This window comes from Budorcas taxicolor, chromosome 21 (assembly GCF_023091745.1).
Source record: "Budorcas taxicolor isolate Tak-1 chromosome 21, Takin1.1, whole genome shotgun sequence".
In the NCBI taxonomy this organism is placed as follows: Eukaryota; Metazoa; Chordata; class Mammalia; order Artiodactyla; family Bovidae; genus Budorcas; species Budorcas taxicolor.
This window is the reverse complement of record NC_068930.1, coordinates 7,021,799-7,048,441: the sequence shown is the minus strand read 5'-3', so window position 1 is coordinate 7,048,441 and position 26,643 is coordinate 7,021,799. Positions and strand designations below refer to the sequence as shown.

General features: G+C 39.6%; 1 protein-coding gene across 1 annotated transcript in view; it reads right to left on the bottom strand.

Annotated features, from left to right (window-relative positions):
• The window catches only part of GABRG3 (gamma-aminobutyric acid type A receptor subunit gamma3), an 820,406-nt gene that overhangs the window by 506,667 nt on the left and 287,096 nt on the right, over positions 1–26,643 (bottom strand). The window lies entirely within an intron of this gene.

The following is a 26,643-nucleotide window of genomic DNA, read 5'->3' as shown; positions in this document are numbered from 1 at the left end:
TGTTAAAATTACTGTCTTTATATGATTAGTGTTCACTATGTACACAAAGGAGGTCCCACCTGCAAGCCAGGAAGCAGATTCTTACCAGTCACCAGATCAATCTTACACTTGTGGCATCCAAAACTGAGATGTAAATTTCTGTTTTTTAAATCAACCAGTCTACATATTCTGTTAGAACAGACTAAAACAAACCCTAAAATACTAAGCCAAAACAATTTTGCATATTAGGTTGGTGAGTCCAAATCTTGAGTCCTAACTAGGTATAAGCTAGACAATTTCCAGTGGCGATGATGAGTGCATATGCTAACAGTGACAAAATGTGAATGGTGAAGAGCACTCACCAGTTGGTTTGGGCCCAGAAAGGACCAAAGAGAAAATAAAAGAACAATAAAAGAAAACAGTGCTGGTGGTCATGGTGTGTTTCAGTTATCCCTGGAACTGACCCTGGCTAAACACACATACATACACACACACACACACTGTATAGATTTTAGAAAAGGGATCCAGGTCAGAGTACTGTTAACCGTGTAAGTGCTTCATGGTTGCAGCCCTGCAGGAAGCAGAGAGTAAAAGAGGAGTGGAACCTGGCTCAGGGCAGTGGGGTGATGGTGAACCATGGAAGGTAAATGCAGGCTATGCAAACAAGGAGTGTCTACTGAACTATCAGGGAGACACTGAGCCATTTGTGGATGGAAACACACCACCAAAATTGACTGAAAATAAGTGATCTGGAAGAATTTTACAGATGCTGTTTTGTTGAGGGTCATTTTTTTTTTCCTTTCACTCAAGCCATTTGCCCATCTATTCAGAGTTGCTGTTGAAAGATATGTATGTGGTGTGTGTTAGTAGCTCAGTTGTATCCAGCTCTTCATGACCTCAAGGACTCATCTGGCTCCTCTGTCCATAGAGTTCTCTAGGCAAGAATACTGGAGTGCATTACCATTCCTTTCTCCAGGGGATCTTCCCAACCCAGGGATTGAACCTGGGTATCCTGAGTTGCAGGCAGATTATTTACTATCTGACCCAGCAGGGAATCTATTCAATATTCTCAACCAATGGTTCTCAAGCCTTTACATACTTAGACAGTGGTAATAAGGTTCTTCAGAAACAGCATTTGTTCATGGAGGACATGCCCAATTTCTCTCTCCTGCCCCAAGTGCTAACCAACACCTCTATGAGCACTGTAATGAGGAAAACAAATGCCTGATCCCAGCATTTCCTGGGAAAGCTGAAGACCCTTGACTGTTCATCAAGAAGTCTGCAATCCATGCAGATGAGTGGCATGCAAGATACACCATGAGACAGCACTGCTCAGACTCCTCGGAGCTGACTTCAGTCACATCTAAGAGGGAATAAACTTACTGTGAACCAATAAGGTTTGGCAACAGGGAGGAAAGAGGCACAGTCTGAAGGCATACAAGGCTGAAGAGGTGATTCTCCCCTTTCTCACAGTGATTTTGCCCTTTCTCACCTCAGATAACTGTTTCCTTTTCCAAACACTCAGTGCTTCTTCTGGCCTCCATTTACTGTAGGTTGTGAAATTAATACTATGAAAAAATAAATAACAGATGACAAGAAATCAGGAATCAAACTTAAGTTCTGAAAACTCAAGGTCCCTGACAGGTAATAGAATCCTAGGATGTTCTTTTTCTTTGTATTCTAGGAACGTATGAATTCTAAATATTATGAAACTGGAAACTGCTCACTTAGGTAGTTCCTGCTTAAAGTTTTCATATTATAGCACAGGGAAACATGGTAAATATTATAGAGTCAGACTAAGCATAAAGCTATCAGATTTTTATCCATCTAAATCAAAGGAAATTGTTATACTAAGAAATTATAGACTGAAAACAAGCAATTACAAAACTAGAGCCACCATTATCAATAAAAGTAGAAAATGCACAAAGGATCTTATTTTGGATGTACCTAATGCACTATTATCTTGATAAAATGCATACAAAGTGACATTGTATGGGACAGGGGACAGTGCATGGGGCTTTGCTTTGCAACACATCCTTGGAAGGAAGGCTGACAATACTGTATCACTAGATGGTTAAACTGGACATGTTTTGAAATGGTAAATCATGGTACTTCAATGATGCTATTATTTTCACTTTAAAATAAGTCATATTTCTGATTCTGACATTGATCTGAATTCCTGAAAAGGAATTTTCACAATTTCTGACTTTCAGGCTTGTGTGAGTTTTGTTTTTAACTAAAAGCACATATTGAATGAATCAGTAATACTCATCAATACTTGAAGCATCTATGAAAAGCTGGGTAGTACCCTGGGCATCCCTGCAAAGTTTTTAAAAAATTGAAATGCATGTTGGAGTAGTTCAGGGCATTCCCCTGCTATTAACCACAGACATGAGACATCCAGGTAGGTGTGATGCACACAAGCCAAACCACTAATTCTTTCCCCATTAATCAGAGAGTCATAATTTGGGCACTGTTACTGATGCTCTTCACTACCTCTTTATAATCAGGCAGTGAGTCCAGCATCGCATCTCTGGCATTTTCCAAGCTCTCCTTCCAGTAGAAGAGGACACAATGGGAACTTTACACAACAAGTCTGAAAATTTCCAACTCTTTCAGCACTCCACCATGCAAGTTCTTGGATTTGAACCCTCTTCTGGGAAGCGTGCCTGACTTTTAAGAGCAGAGTCAACCTCTAGTGTTAAAATAACTAGTTAAGGAGGCCATTAGTCCAAAGTTGCTCTAAAACCCTGGTAACTGCCTGCATAAGCAAACCTAAACCTAAACCAAAGTCAATTCCTGTAAATGCAATGATATCCCAGAAAATGAAGTTTAAAAACAACCCATCATAAATAACCACCTAGGCTTTCCCGAGTAAGAAAACTGCTTAATCTGTAATTAATCAAATAAATATCTTGCTTTGCTTCCCCATCTGCTCAAAAAAGGGCTTTCTCAGTGGCTCAGTGGTAAAGAATTCACCTACAGTTCAGGAGACATAAGAGACGTGGGTTCAATCCCTAGGTCGGAAAGATCCCCTGAAGGAGGGCATGGTAACCCACTTCAGTATTCTTACCTGGAGAATCCCATAGACAGAGGAGATTGGTGGGCTACAGTCCATAGGGTAGCAAAGAGCTGGACATGACTGAAGTGACTTGGCTCTTACACTGTTCAAAAAAGGGCTTCCTCAGTGACTCAGTGGTAAAAAAAAACAATCCATTCACAATGCAGGAGATGCAGGAGACACAGGTTCGAACCCCAGGTCCAAAAGATCTCTTGAAGGAGAGCATGGCAACTCACTCCAGTATTTTTTGCCAGGAAAACCCCATGAACAGAGGAGCCTGGAGGGCTATGGTCCATGGGATCCAAACAGTCAGATACAACAGAAGCAAATGAGCACACATGCACACACTCTGCTCTATAAAAGTCGTACCCCAAGCTCCTGTTGGTAGAGTGCTCCTAACCATTTTTGGCTTGGTACTCAGTTCCGTTCAGTTCAGTCACTCAGTGTGTCCGACTCTTTGCGACCCCATGAATTGCAGCACACCAGGTCTCCCTGTCCATCACCAACTCCTGGAGTTCACTCAGACTCACATCCATCAAGTCAGTGATGCCATCCAGCCATCTCATCCTCTGTCGTCCCCTTCTCCTCCTGCCACCAATCCCTCCCAGCATCAGAGTCTTTTCCAATGAGTCAACTCTTCACATGAGGTGGCCAAAATACTGGAGTTTCAGCTTTAGCATCATTCCTTCCAAAGAAATCCCAGGGCTGATCTCCTTCAGAATGGACTGGTTGGATCTCCTTGCAGTCCAAGGGACTCTCAAGAGTCTTCTCCAACACCACAGTTCAAAAGCATCAATTCTTCAGTGCTCAGCCTTCTTCACAGTCCAACTCTCACATCCATACATGACCACAGGAAAAACCATAGCCTTGACTAGACGGACCTTAGTCAGCAAAGTAATGTCTCTGCTTTTGAATATACTATCTAGGTTGGTCATAACTTTTCTTCCAAGGAGTAAGCGTCTTTTAATTTCATGGCTGCAATCACCATCTGTAGTGATTTTGGAGCCCCCCAAAGTAAAGACTGACACTGTTTCCACTGTTTCCCCATCTATTTCCCATGAAGTGATGGAACCGGATACCATGATCTTTGTTTTCTGAATGTTGAGCTTTAAGCAACTTTTTCACTCTCCTCTTTCACTTTCATCAAGAGGCTTTTTAGTTTCTCTTTACTTTATGCCATAAGGGTGGTGTCATCTGCATGTCTGAGGTTATTGAGATTTCTCCTGGCAATCTTGATTCCAACTTGGGTTTCTTCCAGTCCAGCGTTTCTCATGATGTACTCTGCATATAAGTTAAATAAGCAGGGTGACAATATACAGCCTTGACGTACCCCTTTTCCTATTTGGAACCAGTCTCTTGTTCCATGTCCAATCCAACTCTAATTGATGTTGCTCAAATAAACTCTTAAAAATTTTAACGTTTCAGTTTATCTTTTAACACTAGAAATGCTTAAAGTAACAACTGAACTCGTCTTAGTACAGAAATTACTTGCTCCTCTACTTAACAGCTCCTCAAACTCCACAACTGCTGAACTAGACACATCTTGTTAGAATGATTTATTAATCCTCTTTCCTCCTTGACAGCAGGAAGGTAAGTGTAGGTCCTTTGGCATAACTAGCATAACCAAGAGTAACACCAAGCTATTCTATAAACATTGGTTCATAAACAAGTGATTAAAGAATGAGTATCATTACCTTTTCTAAGCCCACAGTAGTTTTTTGGTGCTATTAAGCATTTTAGCCCCTGTAATGTGTTCAATAGCTGTGTTCCCTGGGAACACAGATTTAGAAAGAGAATTTAACTGTTAGATTATAGGAATAAAAGGGCTGGGCAGTCATATATACTTGGGAAATGCTTACTGTTAGCTCTCTCTCTGAGAAATGTATGCACATCAGCATGCTGAAGACTGTGTTGATCTCTTAAATTTAAAAAAGGAAAATGTTTAATTTTACTTAGCAGTCAAATTGGAGCTACAGAAAGTATTTTTTTTTGTTTGTTACTTTTTTGACATACCTTTTTATGTAAGCCAGAAGAAATTTCCCAATATCATCTTTTGTTCCATGCCCTTTTAATATAAGGTTGCTAAGAGCTGAGTCTCTAAGCCTTTTATGCTGCAAGACTTCCCCCAGGCCACTCTGCTGAGGGGACTCTGCAGGTGTGCTCAGGGGAAGGGACAATGGCTCCTTTCTTTCCTTGTAACCAGCAGTTAGAGGTGAAACTGTTGAAAAACGGAATTATTCTTAGCAAAAAGGTCAGGATGCATTGTGAGGAAAAGAGAATAAAGGCTTCCTCTCTTTAGGATGATCCTGAAGGAAGTCTGACCCACCCAAGGGCCATCTGTCATGCTTTCTAGCATTTATCCTCTTCCTGGGAACATGCCCATAATGTCTCCATAAGAGGTATTTGTCTAGGTCTTATCTAATCATAAATTGACTTTTAATTTAAAACATTATTGGGCAGTGGAATCAGGATGGCTGCATAGTTTCTAAATTTCCCCAAATTCCCCAATGCAAGTCAGACAGATCATTGAAGATGAGGATAACATGGAAAATCCGTATCTTTAAAACAAACAAGGGTCAGGGAATAACCTTGAAACCCAAAATACTGGTAGGTGGTTACACTAGTGGGTGGTTAAACTGGTAGGTAGGGTTAGCATCAGGGTGCTGGGGTGGCAGATGATGTAAGGAAGAGGGCACTTGAAGCCTCTTGGCTGATCCCCCCAAAAAGAGGAGCTGGCCCCAAGTAGAAGCAACCAGGGCAATGGGTCAGCAGACTATGCAAAACTGAGAAGCCCTTGTAGGCCCTAAGCAGCAGGTTTGTGGAGCAGAGAGACTGACGGTCACCGGGCACCGGGGAGTTCATGCTGGTCACAAACACTGAGGAAGCTACAGGAGTAGACCCTGACCCGTGCAGAGCAGGAACCCTGGGCAGGATAGATAGAAAGACTCCTAGGTTGGGGGTTGCAGCAAACCAGATTGCAGAGAGACAGAGAGACAAAAGCCCACCATCCCCAGAGGAAGGCCCACTGGAAGGCCAGTGAACATGCGGCTGGTCCTTGGTCCTGATGGTTTCTTTAAATACTATATGCTTCCTAGCTCTGAATGATGGACATTTCTAGGAACTGTGACAAACCGATAGCAACATCCATCCCTAAGTGCCAGATGGTGGTGGTGGTGGTTTAGTTGCTAAGTTGTGTCCAACTCTTGCAATCCCATGGACTGTAGCCTGCCAGGCTCCTCTGTCCATGGGACTCTCCAGGCGAGAATACTGGAATGAGTTGCCATTTCCTTCTCCATGGGATCTTCCTGACCCAGGAATAGAACCTGGGTCTCCTGCATTGCAGGCAGATTCTTTACCAAATGAGTTATGAGGGAAGACAGATAGCATTTTTGAAATACCATTCTCCACTGAGTGGGGACAGAGCCCCATAGAAATTAATTCCATAACTTTGGAAAGAAGCATACAAAGAGATTCTGGGACATCATGTGACACCTGAGGAGCATCATGTCAAATGTCACAGAAGGCAATCTGAAAGGGTTTCCATTCACCAAAGACAGGAAAATGTGAGAATCAGAAAAGTAACTACTATAAAAGATACATACACCCCAGTGTTCACAGCAGCACTATTTACAATTCCAGAACATGGAAGCAACCTAAATGTCCATCAACAGATAAGAGGATAAAGGCTATGTGGTACACATATACAGTGGAATACTACTCAGACATAAAAATGAATGAAATAATGCTATTTGCAGCAACGATAGATGGACCTAAAGATTATCATACTAAATGAAGTCAGACAGAGAAAGACAAATATAGGATATTACTCATACGTAGAACCTAAAAAAATGATACAAATGAACCTTTTAACAAAAAGAAATAGACTTACAGACATAGAAAACCAGCATGATTACCAAAGGGTATATGGAAGGAATAAATTTGGAGTTTGGGATTAACCACATACATTACTCTACATAAAATAGGCAAGCAATAAGAACCTACTGTATAGTATAGGGAACTATTCTTGATATCTTACAATAACCTATAGTGTAAACGAATCTGAAAAATATATGTATATATGTATACATAACTGAGTCACTTTACTGTATACCTGAAACACTTTACTGTATACCTGAAATACTGTATACCTGAAAATATAGTAAACCAACTATATTTAAAATAAAAATATATTGAATATATAAGGGTGTATGGGCTTATAACAACATTTAATAAAGCTCACATTTAAAATGTGAGTGAGGGAGGAGAGGGAAAGGGAAGAAATGGGAGGGGAGGCAGGAGGAAGGGGGAGAAGAGGAGAGATAACAGTCACTGGTCAGCACTGGGATGCCTACAGTACCATTCACTCTGTCAACTGGCAATTAAAGGGACAGATTTCAGCATTAATCCTCCCTCTCCTGTGTGTAATGTACCTAAGTAACCAAATAGCTCTTAATTGATGAGGGACAGTGGTTTTGTACTGAAGGATTCTATTAAAGTGGAAGAAACAGTGCCTAATGTGATACAACATATGAAATGCAGGAACTGTGGGTAGAGAATAAATAGCTCCAGAAGAAAGAAAGCAGCCAATCTCTTCACACATCAATGAATAGAAAAGTACGCACATGGATGTTCTGCTGAAGAAGAAAGGACACCATCAGACACGTGGACAGACCAAATGTAGGTGTGGATAGCCTGAAGCTGCTTTAACAAGGCAGCCACACAAATATGACTGGGTGTGGTTTGCACATTATAGGATGCCAGGGAAGCACTGGGGATTTTGTTGGCAGTATAATAGTACTGTTGTTCGGTTTTAGAAGTCCATGTCTTTTAGCAAAGAATTCTCAAGTATTTAGCAGGAAATGATGAAAGGTCTGAGTTTGAATTTAAATATTTCACCATCAAACATAACAAAAATTTGGGGATATCTTGATAATTATTGAATCAGATGAGCATACAGGGTAAACTAGTCTCTTGTTTGGTATGTGTTTAAACATGTCACACAAAAAATTTTCCTACAAATATTGTGAGGGAAAAGGCACCTAAATATACATATTTATAATTAACTACTAGTAAAAGATAAAGTATCTGAAGCAGGAAATTCTATTCAGAATCTTCCCTCTAGGTTCCTCCCCATCTCTCCCCATCCCTCTTAGCCCAGCCCCTCCCTCCCCCATTCTCCCTCCTTCTCGCTCATAAAAACACACCAACCTGTGTCCAGATGGCTTGGAACTGCCAACTGAAGGAACAGACTAATGGGCATGTATGAAGGTTATCTTCCCAGCACTGCCAGAGCAGCCAGCTCCCTGCTGAACTGCTAATGGGACCTTAACTGCAAACTGCAATTCCCTACATCAATAAAGAGGCCCACATCCAGAACATTTCCAAATGAAGTAGGTAGTTAAAATGCAACAAGAAGAAAGCCCTGGCATTTCAACTTTAGAGCCAGAAAATGATTATAGGCTTTCAGAACGAAGCACTATACACTTCTGTCACAAGAGATGAGGCCAGCCGTTGATGGCGTGTTGCTCTGCTAGTCTCAGTGTGGCTTGAAAGCAGAAGGAGCAATTCCTAGGTGTATTCACAGATGGATGAGTGGGATTCAGGCCACTTTAATGACAATGGACTACAAACTGCTGCTAGCATCCTGACGGAACCATTATCTGCATGGTGCAGGGCATCTGGATGCTTTGCTTAGCTCTCAGACTCACTAGCTAATCCTGAGGCCACAGTTTTTCCAGGTGCAGAGACTTGGACTTTTAAGGCTGTCTGGGTAATGGAAACCCTTCTCTGAGGTCAGAATACTATGGGAATCCAAGGATCCCTCAAGGGGGAGGAAGGTTCCAGCCCAGTAATGATTTGGATTAATTTTAAATGGGTGATGGCACTTGCAGTCATACTTAACTTGGCAAAAAAGATTCAAAGAACATTTCTGGCTCATGGAAGTCTGAGGCTGCAGTTGCACATGTGCTGCATGCATTCACTAGATTAGGCGATCCTGCAAGAGGTCAATACTCAGGTCTGGCTTTCCTTCTGAACCTCAGGGATGGAGAAAGACAGAAGCAATCCTGGGTAAATGATACGGAGAGTGTCAGAGTTCAACATACCGAAGTGCAGGATGGTAACTTGGGAATAAATAATCTAAGTCTTAGAAACCCACGATGCCAAGCTACAGAATTCAAAGGAGAAAAGCAGAGTGAGGGTGAGACTTAGTGGAGAGCCCAACCCTAATGATACCCAGAAAAACTCTACAGTCTAGGGAACCACCATGCTGAGGACTAAAGAGTCTCCCATGACTTTCCAGGCACAACTCCATGGATTCCAGGGAAGCTTCACTTCTCAGGGCCAACAGTTCCTCCCACACACCTGGCCATGATGCTCTATCCCTGTCACACTATAATTTTTGTTCTGCTTACACAGTTCTCCTTTGGGCACCTTGGAAGCTAAGATCACCCTTATTTGCATCCCTTCACTGCACCTAGAACAGCAATGTTCGATGCAAGCATGAGTTTTGGTTGACCTAGAACCTCTGTAACACGCCACAGAATGTGCACAAACACTAGACAGAAACAGACAAAACTTCTATTCTAGGTTGCTAGGGAGAGAATAATTTTATTTCTATTTATTATGATTTTCTTATTATCTGTATAATACTTCTCTCTCTCTTCATATACTAAATACATGCACACACACACACACATACAATTTGGGATGAAGAGCAAAAGGCATGGCTAGAACCTTTGGGCACTCCCACTAGGGGTAATGATTTGAGGAGAACATCTCTGTACCCAATATTCCTTTATTTCTAGCTTTTATGTTGGTAGCCCAAGGGAAAGAATAATAATTTTATTTAATATTAAAAGACATAGTTAAGTGAAGGGGTTTCATGATTTAAGATATTGCAGATTCTCAAAGCTCTAATTTACTTCTTAATTTTTGAGCATGGATTCTAACAGACTGTGTTCTGTATTTTTAGGAGAAATGTTTGATGATTTGGCTCTAACATCAAACTCGTCTAGCCAGGTGCAAGCAACATAACCCATGATCCGCACTCCGAGATGTTGGCCCTCTGTCCACCCGCTTCCTCCTCACCTAGCACCAAATCAGTTCCAGCGTTTTTGCCGCTGCCTAATGAACAGTCTGAGTCATCTGCAGAGCGAGAGCTAAAAGCACAATCTAAAAGGGACAGTCTTGAAAGTAGTAATTATATATTTTCAATTTAAAATTGCTTGAGTTGAGAGATTCAAAATCTATTTGGGGAATGAATAATGATACACTGATAACTGGCACATCAACCTTCCTCTTTTAAACACTCATTTGGGAAAACTAGCAACAAAATGCCAATGAAATAAAAAATGAAATCTTATTTCTTGACACATCTTATTTGCTCCATTCTTCATATGATTCCACTGTCATGATTTCAAAATTATTAAGAACACTAATAAAGTGATTGAAAAAATGATATATTGGGCTATTAATGGAGTATTTAATTATATACAAGGGGATTTTATTGATATGTTTTTGTTTGCTTTCTATCTTGCATTTTTTTACTTGTCACAATATTCTTTGTTCTCTGTATTTTTCTTTTCTGTATTCTTTTTGATAAACTAAAATGTGTTTTAGTATTCTACTATAGTTCCTTTAAGTGATACTTTGTGTTATTTTTAATGGTGGCTCTATAGTTTATAATATATGTATTTTAATTTATCAATGTCTACTATAACATTTTATTATTTACCTATCATATAAGATACTTACAGCTGTCTACATTCAACTCCTCTCTCCCCTCCTTTGTGCTAGTATTGTCTAATGTTCCTTCCACATATAAATTTGCCCACATGTTGGATTATTTTTGCTTTAAATGGTTGTCTTTTGAAGAAATTAAGAAATGAGAAAGTCTTTTAAATTTGCTTATATATTTCCACTTATCTGAGCTCTTCAATCCTTCAATACACCCAAATTTCCATTTGGTGTAATTTTCCTTCAGCCTGAAGAAACATTTTTAATGTATCAGGTAGCACTCTTCTGATGGTGATGGATTTTCTCTCACTCATTAACCATTTTTTTCAATACACATTTTAAAGGATACTTCCCTTGGAAATATAAATTTTTACTCGATCTTTCTCTCTCTCTCTCCCTCTCCTTTGAAGATGTTAATCCACTGTTATTTTTTTTTTTGTAATTTATTAATGGAAGGATAATTGCTTTACAGTATTGCACTGGCGTCTACCAAACATCAACATGAATCAGCTATAGGTTTACCCCAGTCTCTTCCCACCTGAACATCCCTACCACCTCTCTCCCCATTCCACCCCTCTGTGTTGTTACTGAGTCATGGTTTGAGTTCCCTGAGTAAAACAGCAAATTCCCATTGGCTATCTATTTTACAGACAGTAATGTAAGTTTCCATGTTACTCTCTCCATACATCTCACCTTCTCCTTCCTCTCCCTGCCCCCATGGTGATAGTTCTGTTCCCTATGCCTGTGTCTCCATTGCTGCTCTGCAAATAGGCTCATCGGTACCATCTGTATAGATTCCATATATATATACATGCATTAGTATACGATAACTGCTTTTCTCTTTTTGACTTACTTCACTCTGTATAAAGACTTTAGGTTCATCCACCATATTACAACAGACTCAAATGTGTTCCTTTGTATGACTGAGTAATATTCCATTGTGTATGTATGTATGTATGTATGTATGTATATATATATACATATATATATATATATACCATAGCTTCTTTATCCATTCATCTGTTGAACATCTAGGTCACTTCCATGTCCTAGCTATTGTAAATACAGCTGCAATAAACAGTGGGTTACATGTGTCTTTTTCAATTTTGGTTTCCTCAGGGTATGTGCCTAGTAGTGGGACTTCTGGGTCATATGGTGGTTTTTATTACTAGTTTTTAAAGGAATCTCAATACTGTTCTCCATAGTGGCTGTGTCAATATGCATTCCCAGCCATAGAGTAAGAGGGTTCCATTTTCTCCACACTCTCTCCAGCATTTATTGGTTGCAGATTTTTTTGATGATGGTCATTCTGACCAGTGTGTGGTGATATCTCATTGTAGTTTTGATTTGCGTTTCTCTAATAATGAGTGATGTTGAGCATATTTTCATGTGTTTATCAGACATCTGTATGTTTTCCTTGGAGAAATGTCTGTTTAGGTCTTTTTTCCATTTTTTGATTGGGTTGTATGTTTTTCTGGTACTGACTTCTATGCTGCTGCTAAGTCACTTCAGTCATGTCCGACTCTCTGCAATCCCATAGATGGCAGCACACTGGGCTCCTCTGTCCCTGGGATTCTCTAGGCAAGAATACTGGAGTGGGTTGCCATTTCCTTCTCCAATGCATGCATGCATGCTAAGTCACTTCAGTTGTGTCCAACTCTGTGTGACCCCATGGAAACAGCCTACCAGGCTCCTCTGTCCACGGAATTCTTCAGGCAAGAGTGGGTTGCCATTTCATCTCCAGCTGACTTCTATAAGCTGCTTGTATATTTTTGAAATTAATCTTTGTCATTTGTTTCAGTAGCTGTTATCTTTTCCCATTCTGAGGGCTATCTTTTCACCTTGTTACAGATTCCTTTGCTGTGCAAAAGCCTTTAAGTTTGATTAGGGTATTCCCTGGTAGCTCAGATGGTAAAGAATCTCCCTGCAATGTGGGAAACTCAGGTTTGATCCCTGAGTTGAGAAGATCCCCTGGAAAAGGGAAAGACAACCCACTCCGGTATTCTTACCTGGAAACCTAAGTTTAATTAGGTCCTACTTGTTTATTTTTGTTTTTATTTTTAGTACTGTAGGAGATGGGTCACAAAGGATCTTGCTGTGATTTATGACATAGAGTGTTCTGCCTATGTTTTCCTCTAAGAGTTTTATAGTTTCTTATCTTTAATCCATTTTGAGTTTATTTTTGTGTATGGTGTTAGGAAATGTTCTAATTTCATTCTTTTCACCATAGCTGTCCAGTTTTCCCAACATCACTTATTGAAGAGGCTTTACTTGTCCCCATTGTATATTCTTGTTCCTCTGTCAAAAATAAGTTATACCTAGGTGTCTAGGGTTATCTCTGGGCTTTCTATCTTGTTCCATTGGTCTGTATTTCTGTTTTCTGTGTTAGTACCAAACTGTTTTGATGACTATAGCATTGTACTATAGTCTGAAGTCTGGAAGGTGGATTCCTCCAGCTCCATTCTTCCTTCTCAAGATTGCTCTGGCTATCCAGGGTCATCTATGTTTCCCTATGAATTGTGAGTTTTTTTTACTCTAGTTCTGTGAAAAATTCTATGGTAATTTGATAAGGATTGCATTGAATGTGTAGATTACATTTGGTAGTATAGTCATTTTCACAATATTGATTCTTTCCAACCCAGGAACATGGGATATCTCTCCATCTGTTTATGTTGTCTTTGATTTCTTTCATCAGTGTCATACTTTTCTGTATACAGCTCTTTTGTCTCCTTAGGTAGGTTTATTCCTAGGTATTTTATTCTTTTTGTTGCAGTGGTAAATGGGATTGATTCCTTCATTTCTCTGATATTTCACTGTTAGTGTATAGGAATATGTCTTTTCTGTATTGATTTTGTGTCCTACCACTTTGCTAAAATCACGGAGTACCTGTGGCAATTTTCTGATGGTATACTTAGGGTTTTCTGTTTTAATTAATTAATTTATTTTAATCAGAGGATAATAACTTTACACTATTGTGAGGGTTTTTTGCCATACATTGACATGAATAAGCCACAGGTGCACATTTGTCCACCTTCCTGAACTCCATTCCCTCCTCATCCCGTCTCTCTGGGTTGACCCAGAGAGAAGGCTATGAGTGCTGTGCTTCATACATTGAACTTGCACTGGCCATCTATTTTACATATGGTAATATACAAGTTTCAATGCTATTCTCTCAAGTCATCCCACCTTTGCCTTCTCCTACAGAGTTCAAAGGTCTATTCTTTATATCTGTGTTTCTTTTGCTGCTTGGAATATAGGATCATCATTGCCATCTTTCTAAATTCCATATATATGCTTTAATATACAGCATTTGTGTTTCTATTTCTGACTTACTTCAATTTGTGTAATAGGCTCCAGTTTCATCCACCTCAGTAGAACTGACTCAAATGTGTTACTTTTTATAGTTGAGTAACATTTCATTGTATATATATATATATACTACAACTTCCATTGTGTTTGTGTGCGCGCGTGTGTGTGTGTTTGTGTGTGGTTATACATATGTACATATACATATGTAGGCAGTGGTTGGTTCCATGTCCTAGCTATTGCAAACAGTGCTGCAATGAATACTGTGGTAGATGTGTCTCCTTAAATTCTGGTATCCTTAGTGTGTATGCCCAGCAGTGGGATTGCTGGGTCATATGGCAGTTCTATTCCCAGTTTTTTTAAGGAATCTCCACACTGTTTTCCATAGTGGTGACACCAGTTTGCATTCCCCAAAACAGTGTAAGAGTGTTCCCTTTTTACAAACCCCCTGCAGTATTTATTGTGTATAGACTTTTTGATGACGACCGTTCTGACTGACATGAGATGATACCTCCTTGTGATTTAGATTTGCATTTCTATAATAATGAGTGATGTTGAGCATCTTTTCAGATGTTTATTAGCATCTGCATGTCTTCTTTGGGGAAATGTCTGTTTAGGTCTTTTGCCCACTTTTTGATGGGGTTGTTTATTTTTCTCATGTTAAGCTGCTTGAGCTGCTTGTATATGTTGTTCCACTGAACTATTTTGTTCCACTGAACTATATTTCTGTCTCTGTGCAATTACCATACTGCCTTGATGACTGCAGCTTTGTAGTACAGTCTGAAGTAAGGAAGGTTGATTCCTCCAGTTCCAATTTTGTTTCTCAAGATTGCTTTATCTATTTGAGGTTTTTTTCTGTGTGTGTGTGTGTGTGTGTGTGTGTGTGTGTGTTTGTGTTTCCATACAAATTGTGAAATTATTTGTTCTAGTTCTGTGAAAAACACTGCTGATAGCTTGATAGGGATTACTTTGAATCTATAGATTGCTTTGGGTAGTATACCATTTTCACTATATTGATTCTTCCTATCCATGAACATGGTATATTTTCCCATCTATTTGTGTCATCTTTGATTTCTTTCATCATTGTTTTATAGTTTTCTATATATAGGGGTTTTTTTTTTCTTTAGGTAGATTTATTACTACTTATTCTTTTCTTTGCAATTGTGAATGGGATTCTTTCCTTAATTCCTCCTTCTGTGTTTTCATTGCTAGTGTATAGGCATGCAAAGAATTTCTGTGTATTGACTCTATATCCTGCAACTTTTTTTATTCATTGATTAGTGCTAGTAATTTTCTGGTGGTATCTTTAGGGTTTTCCATGTAGAAGATCATGTCCTCCACAAATAGTGAGAGTTTTACTTCTTCTTTTCCAATCTGGATTCCTTTTATTTCTTTTTCTTCTCTTATTGCTGTGGACTTATTGCTAGGACTTCCAAAACTATGTTGAATAGTAGTGGTGAGAGTGGGCACCCTTGTCGTATTCTGGACTTTAGAAGAAATGCTTTCAATTTTTTGGCATTGAGAATAATGTCTGCTGTGGGTTTGCCATATATGCTTTTTATTGTGCTGAAGTATGTTCCTTCTATGCCTGATTTCTGGAGTTTTTATCATACAAGTGTGTTGAATTCTGTCAAAGGCTTTCTCTTCATCTATTGAGATAATCATATGGGTTTTATATTTCAGTTTGTTAATATGGTGTATCACATTGATTGATTTTCAAATACTGAAGAATTCTTGCATCCCTGGAATAAAGCCCATTTGGTCAGGATGTATAATATTATAAATATGTTTTTTTATTCTGTTTGCTATAATTTTGTTGAGGAATTTTGCATCGATGTTTATCAATGATATTGGCCTGTAGTTTTATTTTTTTCTGGCATCTTTGTCTGGTTTGGTATCAGGGTGACGGTGGCCTCATAGAATCATTTTGGGAGTTTGCCTTTCTCTGCAAATTTCTGGAAGAGTTTGTGTTAGCTCTCCTCTAAACTTTTGGTACAATTCACGTGTGAATTCATCTCCTCCCAGGCTCTTGTTTCTTGGAAAATTTTTTATTACAGTTCTAATTTCTGTGCTTGTGATTGGTCTGTTCATATTTTCTATTTCTTCCTGGTTCAGTTTTGGAAGGTGATACTTTTCTAATAATTTGTCCACTTCTTCCAAGCTGTCCATTTTATTGGCATACAGTTGCTCATAGTAATCTCTTAGAATTTTTGTGTTTCTCTGTTGTCTACTGTGATTTCTCCATTTTCATTTTTAACAGTTTTTCTATATTGTTTATCTTCTCAAAGAACCAGCTTTTAGTGTTATTGATTTTTGCTAGTATCCTTTGTTTCTTTTTCATTTATTTCTGATCTGATTTTTATGATTTATTTCCTTCTACTAACTCTGGGGTTTTTTCTCCTTTTTCTGTTTGCTTTAGGTATAAAGTTACATTGTTTATTCAATGTTTCTCTAGTTTCTTGAGGTAGGCTTGTATTTCCATCTTAGCACTGCTTTTACCGAATCCCATGGGTTTGGGGTTGTCATGTTTCCATTATCATATGTTTCTATGCCTTTTTTGATTTCTTCCATGATTTGCTGGGTGTTCAGAAGCATGCTGTTTAGCCTCCATATGTTTGTTATTTTTTATTTTATTTTTTTTCTGTAGTTGATAGCTAATCTTGCCATATTCTGATCAGAAAAGATGCTTGAAATGATTTCAACTTTTTTGAATTTACAAAGGTAGGCTCCAAAATCACTGCAGATGGTGACTGCAGCCATGAAATTAAAAGACGCTTACTCCTTGGAAGAAAAGTTATGACCAACCTAGATAGTATATTCAAAAGCAGAGACATTACTTTGCAGACTAAGGTCCGTCTAGTCAAGGCTATGGTTTTTCCTGTGGTCGTGTATGGATGTGAGAGTTGGACTGTGAAGAAGGCTGAGCGCCAAGGAATTGATGCTTTTGAACTGTGGTGTTGGAGAAGACTCTTGAGAGTCCCTTGGACTGCAAGGAGATCCAACCAGTCCATTCTGAAGGAGATCAGCCCTGGGATTTCTTTTGGAAGGAATGATGCTAAAGCTGAAACTCCAGTACTTTGGCCACCTCACGCAAAGAGTTGAATCATTGGAAAAGACTCTGGTGCTGGGAGGGATTGGGGGCAGGAGGAGAAGGGGACGACAGAGGATGAGATGGCTGGATGGCATCACTGACTCGATGGACGTGAGTCTGAGTGAACTCCGGGAGTCAGTGATGGACAGGGAGGCCTGGCGTGCTGCGATTCACGGGGTTGCAAAGAGACGGACACGACTGAGCGACTGAACTGAACTGAACTGAGATTAGTGGCCCATGATGTGATCTATCCTGGAGAATGTTCCATGTGCATTTGAAGAAAAGGTGAAATGCTTTGGGTGAAATGCCCTGTAGATGTCTATTTCATACTTTGTATCATTTAAAACTTGGGTTTCCTTGTTAATTTTCTGTTTGGTTAATCTATCCATTGGCATGAGTAGGGTATTAAAGCTCCCCACTATTATTGTGTTAGTTAATTTTCCCTTTCATAATTGTTAGCATTTAGCTTATACATTGAGGTGCTTCTACATTGAGTGCGTATATACTAACAATTGTTATATCTTCTTGGATTGATCCCTTGATCATTATGCAGTGTCCTTCTTTGTCTCTTATCACGGTCTTTATTTCAAAATCTATTTTATCTGATATGAGTATTGCTACTTCCACATTCTTTTGGTCTCCATTTGCATGAAATGATTTTTTAGCCCCTCACTTTCAGTCTGTATGTGTCCCTAGGTTTAAGGTGGGTCTCTTGTAGACAGCATATATATATATATTGGTTTCGTTTTTGTATCCATTTGGCCAGTCTTTGTCTTTCGGTTGGAGCATTTAACTCATTTACATTTAATGTAATTATTGATAAGTATGGATCTGTTACCATTTACTTTGTTGTTTGGGGTTTGTTTTTATAAACTTTTTCTGTTTTTCTTGTCTAGAGAAGATCCTTTAGCATCTGTTGGAGAGCTGAATTCTCTTAGCTTTTGCTTGTCTGTAAAGCTTTTGATTTCTCCTTCATATCTGAATGAGATGCTTACTGGGTAGAGTAATGTTGGTTGGAGGTTTTTCTCTTTCATCACTTTAAGTCTGTCCTGCCATTTCCTTCTGGCCTGAAGAGTTTCTATTGAAAAATCTGCTGTAATCCTTATGGGGATCCCCTTGTGTGCTATTCGTTGCTTTTCCCTTGCTATTTTTAATATTTTTTCTATGTTTAATTTTTGTTAGATTGATTAATATGTCTCTTGTGTGTTTCACCTTGGGTTTATCCTGTTTGGGACCCTTTGGGTTTCTTGGACTTCGATGGCTATTTCCTTCTCCAGTTGAGGGAAGTTTTCTACTATTATCTCCTCAAATATTTTCTCATGCCCTATCTTTTCTGTCTTATTCTGGGACAGAAGATTTGAATGGTGGGGCATTTAACGTTGGCCCAGAGGTCTCTGAGGTTACCCTCATTTCTTCTGCCTTTTCCCTCTCTCCTTCATTTATTTCCACGATTATATCTTCCACCTCACTTATCCTTTCTTCTACATCAGTTATTCTACTGTTTGTTCCTTCAGAGTGTTTTTAATCTCAGTTATTACATTCTTCATTATTGATTAAATTTTTTTATTTCTTCTAGGCCCTTGTTAAACATTTCTTCTATCTTCTCAATCCGTGTCTCTAGTCTATTTATCTGTATCTCCATTTTGTTATCAAGATATTGAATCATCTTTACTATTATTATTCTCAATACTTTTTCAGGTAGATGCCCTGTTTACTCCTCTTTGTTTGGTTTGGTGCTTTTTGCCTTTTTTTTTTTTTTTTTTCATCATGTTCCTTAACTTGCTGGACATTTATGTGCCTTTTCTTTTTTTTCTTTTTCTTTTTTTTTTTTTTTTGAGTTGCTGTGTTTTGGGTGCCATTTCTTCAGGATGGAAGGTCGTTGGTTCCTCATAATTGTGGAGTCTTCTCCCTGTGGGGGGAAATGGACAAGTGGCTTGGTTGGGGGAACTTATGTCTGTGTTCTGGTGGGTGGAGCTGGATCTCTTCTCTCTGGATTGGAATTAAGTGTACAGTAGTGAGTTTTGGGGTGTCTGTGGATTTAGTATGGCTTTAGGCATCCCACATTTTAATGTTCAGGGTTATGTTCCTGTTTTGCTGGAGAAGTGTTTGCTGTTTAGTGTGGTGTGTCTTGCACCAGAACTTGTTGGTTCTTTGGTGGACCTTGGCTTCAGTGTACATACGGACTTTTGGGTGGGAATTTGTCTATTACTGTTACCTGAGCTCAGGAGTTCTCTGATGTTATAAAGTACTGGAGTTGAGCCTCCTTCCTCTTGGTTTCAGTCCCCCTATTACAGTAGCCTCAAGACTTCTCCATCCATATAGAACAGAAGATAAAACCCCTAGGTTAATGGTGAAACAACTCTCCACAGCCAGGAACACCCAGAGAAATTTACAGAGTTATATACAGAAGAGAAGAGGGAGGAGAGAGATAGAACTGACCAGGAGAAGAAAAGGGAGAGTCAAAAGGGGAGAGAGCAATCAAGTGAAAGTCACTCAGTCGTGTCTGACTCTTTGTTACCCCATAGACTGTCCATGGAATTCTCTAGGCCAGAATTCTGGTGTGTGTTGCCTCTCCCTTCTCCAGAGGATCTTCTCAGCCCAGAGATCAAACCCAGGTCTCCTGCATTGCAAGCGGATTCTTTACTAGCTGAGCCACAAGGGAAGCCCAAGAATACTGGAGTAGATAGCCTATCCCTTCTTCAGTGGATCTCCCTGACCCAGGAATTGAACTGGGGTCTCCTGCATGGTAGGTGGATTTTTACCAACTGAGCTAACAGGGAATCAAGAGCAATCAAGCCAGTAGTCAAATCCCTAAGTGAAAAGTAGATTTTAAAGGTAAAAAATTGATAACAAATATCAAAAAGCAATGATTAGAAACCTAGAATAGTTTTCTCAAAAATACAATCTAAAAAGTACAAAACAAAATCAATTACAAAAATTAAATATATACATAGGGAATTTGTTTTGGAAAAATAGCTTTTATTAAGAAAAGTAATAGTAGGCTATAAAAATAAAAGTTAAAGGAGTAATAAAAATATTTTTTAATTAAAAAGTAATAATAATAAGAATATATATAGGAATTTCTCTGGAGCTGTTGTGGGCAGTGTGGGGTCAGTTCAGTGTCAGATCATCCCTTATTCTGGCTTCTACTTGTTCTCAACGTCTATATTGTCCCTCCAATGCAGTCTCAGCATTAACTGCAGCTTTCCAATCTGTTGCACGTTTCACTTCTGGGGTGGTTCCCCTTCTTTGTTTATTTTGGATCCCTCTGTTTGCAAGTCTCTTCAGGGTCTAAATTCTAACCTGAGATGAGAGGGTGAAGGTGGGTGCTTATTCATGCTCACTTGTTCAGTTGTGCTGTGGAAACAGAGAGACATTGCAAAGAAATACCACTGGCATGTGTGGGGAGTGCTCGCAGTAAAGGGACCACACTGGGTTTGCCACAGCCTAAGGCGGTGTGTACTCCCTGGTCCACACTGCTCAGGCTCTAGGGTGCTCTGCAAGGGCACCATCTCAAGTGGGCCCTGCATTTCGTACACTTCCCTGGTCTAAGCTTCTCAGGCTCTCGGGTACTCCGCAAGGGCCCAGACCCAGATTGGCTGTGTGGTTTTGCACTTCCTGTGTCCAAGCTACTCAGGCAACTAGGTGCTTGACTAGTGCACTGTCCCAGGTGGACCATGAGTCTTATGCAACTCCCTGGTCCTGGGTGCTCAATTTCCCCAGTGAACTGCAGGGGCACAGTCCCAGGTATGTCTCCTCTGGGGAACTGATCTCAGGCTGTGACACTCCTGGCTGATGTGAACCATCCAGGATCCCAGGATGATGTGATCGGCAACCTGCAGCCTGCTCACAGTTCAGTGGGTGTTGTGGTCTCTAGGGTGAGATTGCAGTGGCCTCTGGCCTTCTGCCTTTAGGTGTTGCACATCTGCCTCTTTGCCTCTGAGGAGGGAAGACCCTAAATGGCAGCTGGATTGCTCTCCTTTTGTATTTGCTAGGGCACACTCCTTTGTGCTGTGAGCTATGCCAGGATCACCATGCAATGTTAGAGCCTTCTGGCAGGAAAGGTCCTATTATTCTCTCTCTCTCTCTTTTTTGGGGGGTGGTCTCTCTGGTGATCCCATGGTCTGGATTGCTATTTGCTAGGTCACATTAGCCCCTTCAGATTGTCCTCAGGGCATTCAAGCCTGGTCCTTCCCCTAAGAACTTACATACGATACAGCCTGCACCTCCTTCCTCAGCCCCCACTCACTGCTGCTGGAAGTGAGTGTCTGAGCCATTTCTCTGCTGGTAATTGCTGTTAGGCATATATTCTGTTTTTTTCTTTTTCTTCTTTTCTGGTTATGTTCCCCTCTGAGATTCCAAAGTTCCCCACTGACCCACCTACGATAGGGTTTCCTAGTATGTGGAAACTTCTTCTCCTTCATGACTCTTTCCCCAGGACATGTCTCCATTCCTAAATCCTGTGTCTCTGTTTTTGTCTTTTATATTTTGTCCTACCTCCTTTTGAAGGGATTGGGTTGTCTTCTGGGTGTCTGGTGTCCTTTGCCAGCATTCAGAAGTCATTTTGTGGAAGTTGCCGCACATTCAAATGACCTTTTGATGAATTTGTAGGGGAGAGAGTGGTCTCCCTGTCACATTCCTTGACCATCTTAGGACTGCCTCTTTTTAGGGATTTCTATATCTAATATCATGTCATCTGCAAACAATGAGAGTTTTACTTCTTGTTTTACAATCTAGATTCCTTTTGCTTCTTTTTCTTCTTTGATTGTTATAGCTAGCACTTCCAAAAATATGTTGAATAATAGTGGTTAGAGTGAGCAAACTTGTCTTGTTTCTGATTTTAGAGGGAATGCTTTGTAAGAATAATGTTATCTGTGTGTTTATCATATATGGCCTTTATTATACTGAGCTAGGTTCCTTCTATGCCCATTTTCTGAAGAGGTTTATATATATATATATATATATATATATATAATTGGTGTATTTTGTTGAAAGCTTTTTCTGCATCTATTGAGGCTATCAAATTGTTTTTATTTTTCAATTTGTTAATATGTTGTATCACATTGATTGATTTGCATACTCTGAAGAATCCTTGCATCCCTGGGATAAACTCAACTTGCTCATGGTACATGATCTTTTTAATGCACTGTTGAATTCTGTTTGCTAGAATTTTGTTAAGGATTTTTGCATCTATGTTCATCAGTGATACTGACTTGTAATTTTCTTTTTGTGTGTTGTCTTAGTCTGGTTTTGATATCAGGGTGATGGTGGCCTCATAGGAGTTGTTAGTGTTCCTTCCTCAGCAATTTTTTGGAAGAGTTTTAGAAAGGTAAGGATTAGTTCTTCTCTAAATGTTTGATATAATTCCACTGTGAAGTCATCTGGTGCTGGGCTTTTGTTTTTTGGGAGGTTTTTTTTTTTTTTTTTTCCACAGCTTCAATTTCAGTGCTTGTAATTGGATTGTTCATAATTTCTATTTCATCTTGGTTCAGTCTTGTAGATTGAACTTTTCTAAAAATCTGTTGATTTCTTCCAGGTTTTCCATTTTATTGGCATATAGTTGTTTGTAATACGCTTATGATCCTCTACATTTTTGCACTGTCTGTTATAACTCTCCTTTTTCATTTCTAATTTTGTTGACTTGATTCTTCTCCTTTTTTCCATTGTTATTTTTAGTTTGCATTATTTCATATGCAAAGTTAGCATATTTTAATCAACCATCTGTGTAATGTGCTGCTTCTCCCTCTGGTTGCTTAATTTTTTCTTTTCCTTTTTGTTGCAGCAATTTAATTATAATTTTCCTGGGTATGAATTTTCTGCCTAGGATTAGTTAAGTTTCTTTGTCCTAAAGACTTTTTTATTTCTCAGGTGAACTTGGGAAACATTCAGCCATTATTTCTCTAACTATCTTCTCCCAATTCCTCTCTCCTTCTGGGGCTGCTATTATACATACTTGAGACCACTTGACAACTTAACATTTTCTCAGAGATCACTCAGGATCTGATCATTCTTTCAGCAATTTTCCTCCAGTATTTCAGCTTAAATGTTTTCTAGTGAAGACATAGTCTTCAAGTTCACTGATCTTTTCTTCTGCAATATATCCAATATTAAATTTCCTGTTAAGGCCACATATAATTTTTTTAAATTTTAGACAGTTTTTCTTTTTTTAGGTCTAGAATTTTCATTTGATTTTATTCATAGTTTTCATGCTCTACTGAGATTTCTCCTGTCTTCTTTCATTATCGTCCTATTTCCCTTCAAATCTTTAAGAATATTTGTAATAGCTCTCTAATGCCCTTGTCTATTATTTCTACCATTAGTATCACTTCTGAGTCTTTTCTGTGAAGATTAGATTTTCTCTTGACTATTGCCATATTTTCTTATTTCTTTGCATATCTAATAATTTTTAACTGCATTATAACACTGGATGCAAGAGATTAGTGTCTAGATTTTGTTGTCTTCTTTCAAGTACATTGAATTTTGTTCCAGTAATTAGTTAATTCAGCTTATTCCTTTTGAAGCTTCTTTTTAATATTTTTTGAGTAGGTCTAGAATTTCTTACTTTTGGGTCAGCACCACAGGACTGGAAAAGGTCAGTTTTCATTCCAATCCCAAAGAAAGGTAATGCCAAAGAATACTCAAACTACCACACAATTGCACTCATCTCACATGCTAGTAAAGTAATGCTCAAAATTCTCCAAGCCAGGCTTCAGCAATACATAAACCGTGAACTTCCTGATGTTCGAGCTGGTTTTAGAAAAGGCAGAGGAACCAGAGATCAAATTGCCAACATCCACTGGATCATCCAAAAAGGAAGAGAGTTGCAGAAAAACATCTATTTCTGCTTTATTGACTATGCCAAAGCCTTTGATTGTGTGGATCACAATAAACTGTGAAAAATTCTGAAAGAGATGGGAATACCAGACCACCTGACCTGCCTCTTGAGAAATCTGTATGCAGGTCAGGAAGCAACAGTTAGAACTGGACATGGAACAATAGAGACTGGTTCCAAATAGGAAAAAGAATACGTCAAGGCTGTATATTATCACCCTGCTTATTTAACTTACATGCAGAGTACATCATGAGAAATGCTGGACTGGAAGAAACACAAGCTGGAATCAAGATTGCCGGGAGAAATCTCAATAACCTCAGATATGCACATGACACCACCCGTATGGCAGAAAGTGAAGAGGAACTAAAAAGCCTCTTGATGAAAGTGAAAGAGGAGAGTGAAAAAGTTGGCTTAAAGCTCAACATTCAGAAAATGAAGATCATGGCATCTGGTCTCATCACTTCATGGTAAATAGATGGGGAAACAGTGGAAACAGTGTCAGACTTCATTTTTTGGGGCTCCAAAAGCACTGCAGATGGTGACTGCAGCCATGAAATTAAAAGATGCTTACTCCTTGGAAGAAAAGTTATGACCAACCTAGACAGCATATTCAAAAGCAGAGACATTACTTTGCCGACTAAGGTCCGTCTAGTCAAGGCTATGGTTTTTCCAGTGGTCATGTATGGATGTGAGAGTTGGACTGTGAAGAAGGCTGAGCGCCGAAGAATTGATGCTTTTGAACTGTGGTGTTGGAGAAGACTCTTGAGAGTCCCTGGGACTGCAAGGAGATCCAACCAGTCCATTCTGAAGGAGATCAGCCCGGGGATTTCTTTGGAAGGAATGATGCTAAAGCTGAAACTCCAGTACTTTGGCCACCTCATACAAAGAGTTGACTCATTGGAAAAGACTCTGATGCTGGGAGGGATTGGGGACAGGAGGAGAAGGGGACGACAGAGGATGAGATGGCTGGATGGCATCACAGACTCGATGGACGTGAGTCTGAGTGAACTCCGGGAGTCGCTGATGGACAGGGAGGCCTGGCGTGCTGCGATTCATGGGGTTGCAAAGAGTCGGACATGACTGAACTGAACTGAACTGAGCCCTGTTTCTAAAGCATTAGCTTCACTTAGTTTCAAATAAATGCTTAATGTCTGTCTTTGGCAGGTCAGAATTCTAATGTCTATACGCTCTGTAAAATTTCCAAACTACCATTCAACTTGAAGCTTCCCAATAATTGTTCCCTTCCAGATTTGGTGAACACTTCCTCATAGCTTATTATTTTGGTCAGATTTCTGAAGCTGTTCTTTCTGAACCATAGTTCCCTCTTCTCTGATATTCTTCCTGTATCTCCAGCCACATCACCATCACAGAACTCTCATCCCCATCTCCTCAGCTGAGTGAGGCTAACACACTCTGCCTGGGCTCTATCTCCTTGCTCCAGGACTGGAGAGCACTTCTAAGCAGAAGGGCTTCCCTGGTGGCTCAGATGGTAAAGCATCTGCCTACAATGCGGGAGACCTGGGTTCAATCCCTGGGTCAGGAAGATCTCTTGGAGAAGGATATGGCAACCCACTCCAGTATTCTTGCCTGGAAAATCCCATGAACGGGGGAGCCTGGTAGGCTCTAGTCCATGGGGTTGCAAAGAGTTGGACACTACTGAGCAACTTCACTTTCTTTCTAAGTAAAAAGTCAGATGACAATGAGGCTCACCTCTCAAGTTTCCCTGCTCTCCAAGAAGATGGTTCTGTGCTTCCTCCTGCCCAACACCTAAAACAATCATTTCATGTATTTCATCCAATTACATACTTATTTAATGGTGAGAAGGTCAGCATGACACTTAACTTCCGCATTGCCAAAACAGGAAATCAGCACAGATCTTTCAAAACTACAAGTTGTAGGGATTAATGTGGTTTAGTCCTACCAAGGCAGAGAACCAGAACTATGACTGCCTCCTTTTCTGAGAAAGAAGACAGTAAAGGTAGCAAAATGGCCCTGATAATTATAAGAAAGTCTGAGATTTAATTGAGTTGTGTGTATGGTGGTTTGGGTTTGAGGAAGACAGACCAATTTAGTGATGGAAGGGTAAAATGAGTTCAGCTGTTTTTTTTTTTGTGTCTCATCTCTGACTGAGACACTGTGTTGACCACACCTGAGGCAACATGGACATTGGCCTCACCAGAACTGAGAAAACCAGATGGGGACTAACTAACAAGGCATTTTCCCCACTCCAAACCAAAATAAAACAAGATGGGCAAATGAATTACAATCCTATGGTCTCTGCCCAAAGGAGGAAAAGATAAGGTCTGCATTGTTTTCCTCTTGAGGAACAACTGGTAGCTTTCTGAAGCCTGGAGCTCTGTCCTAAAGTTTATCTTACAGACCCCAAGCTACCTATGTTCACACTTTGGGGCTGTCATATAATGGGACTTGGCCTCCACACAGACATCCTTTGGCAAACTCATGCACACACATAAAGGATTATTACCTAATAGGCCAAAAAGAAAAAGATGACAGATTCTGTAAGAACCAGACACATAAATTAATTTAAAACTTTATTATAATACCCAGGGAAAGCCCAGAAGCTGCCATAGTCTCTCCAGACCATGTTTATAGTGTTAATGCATGTAGAATGCAGCC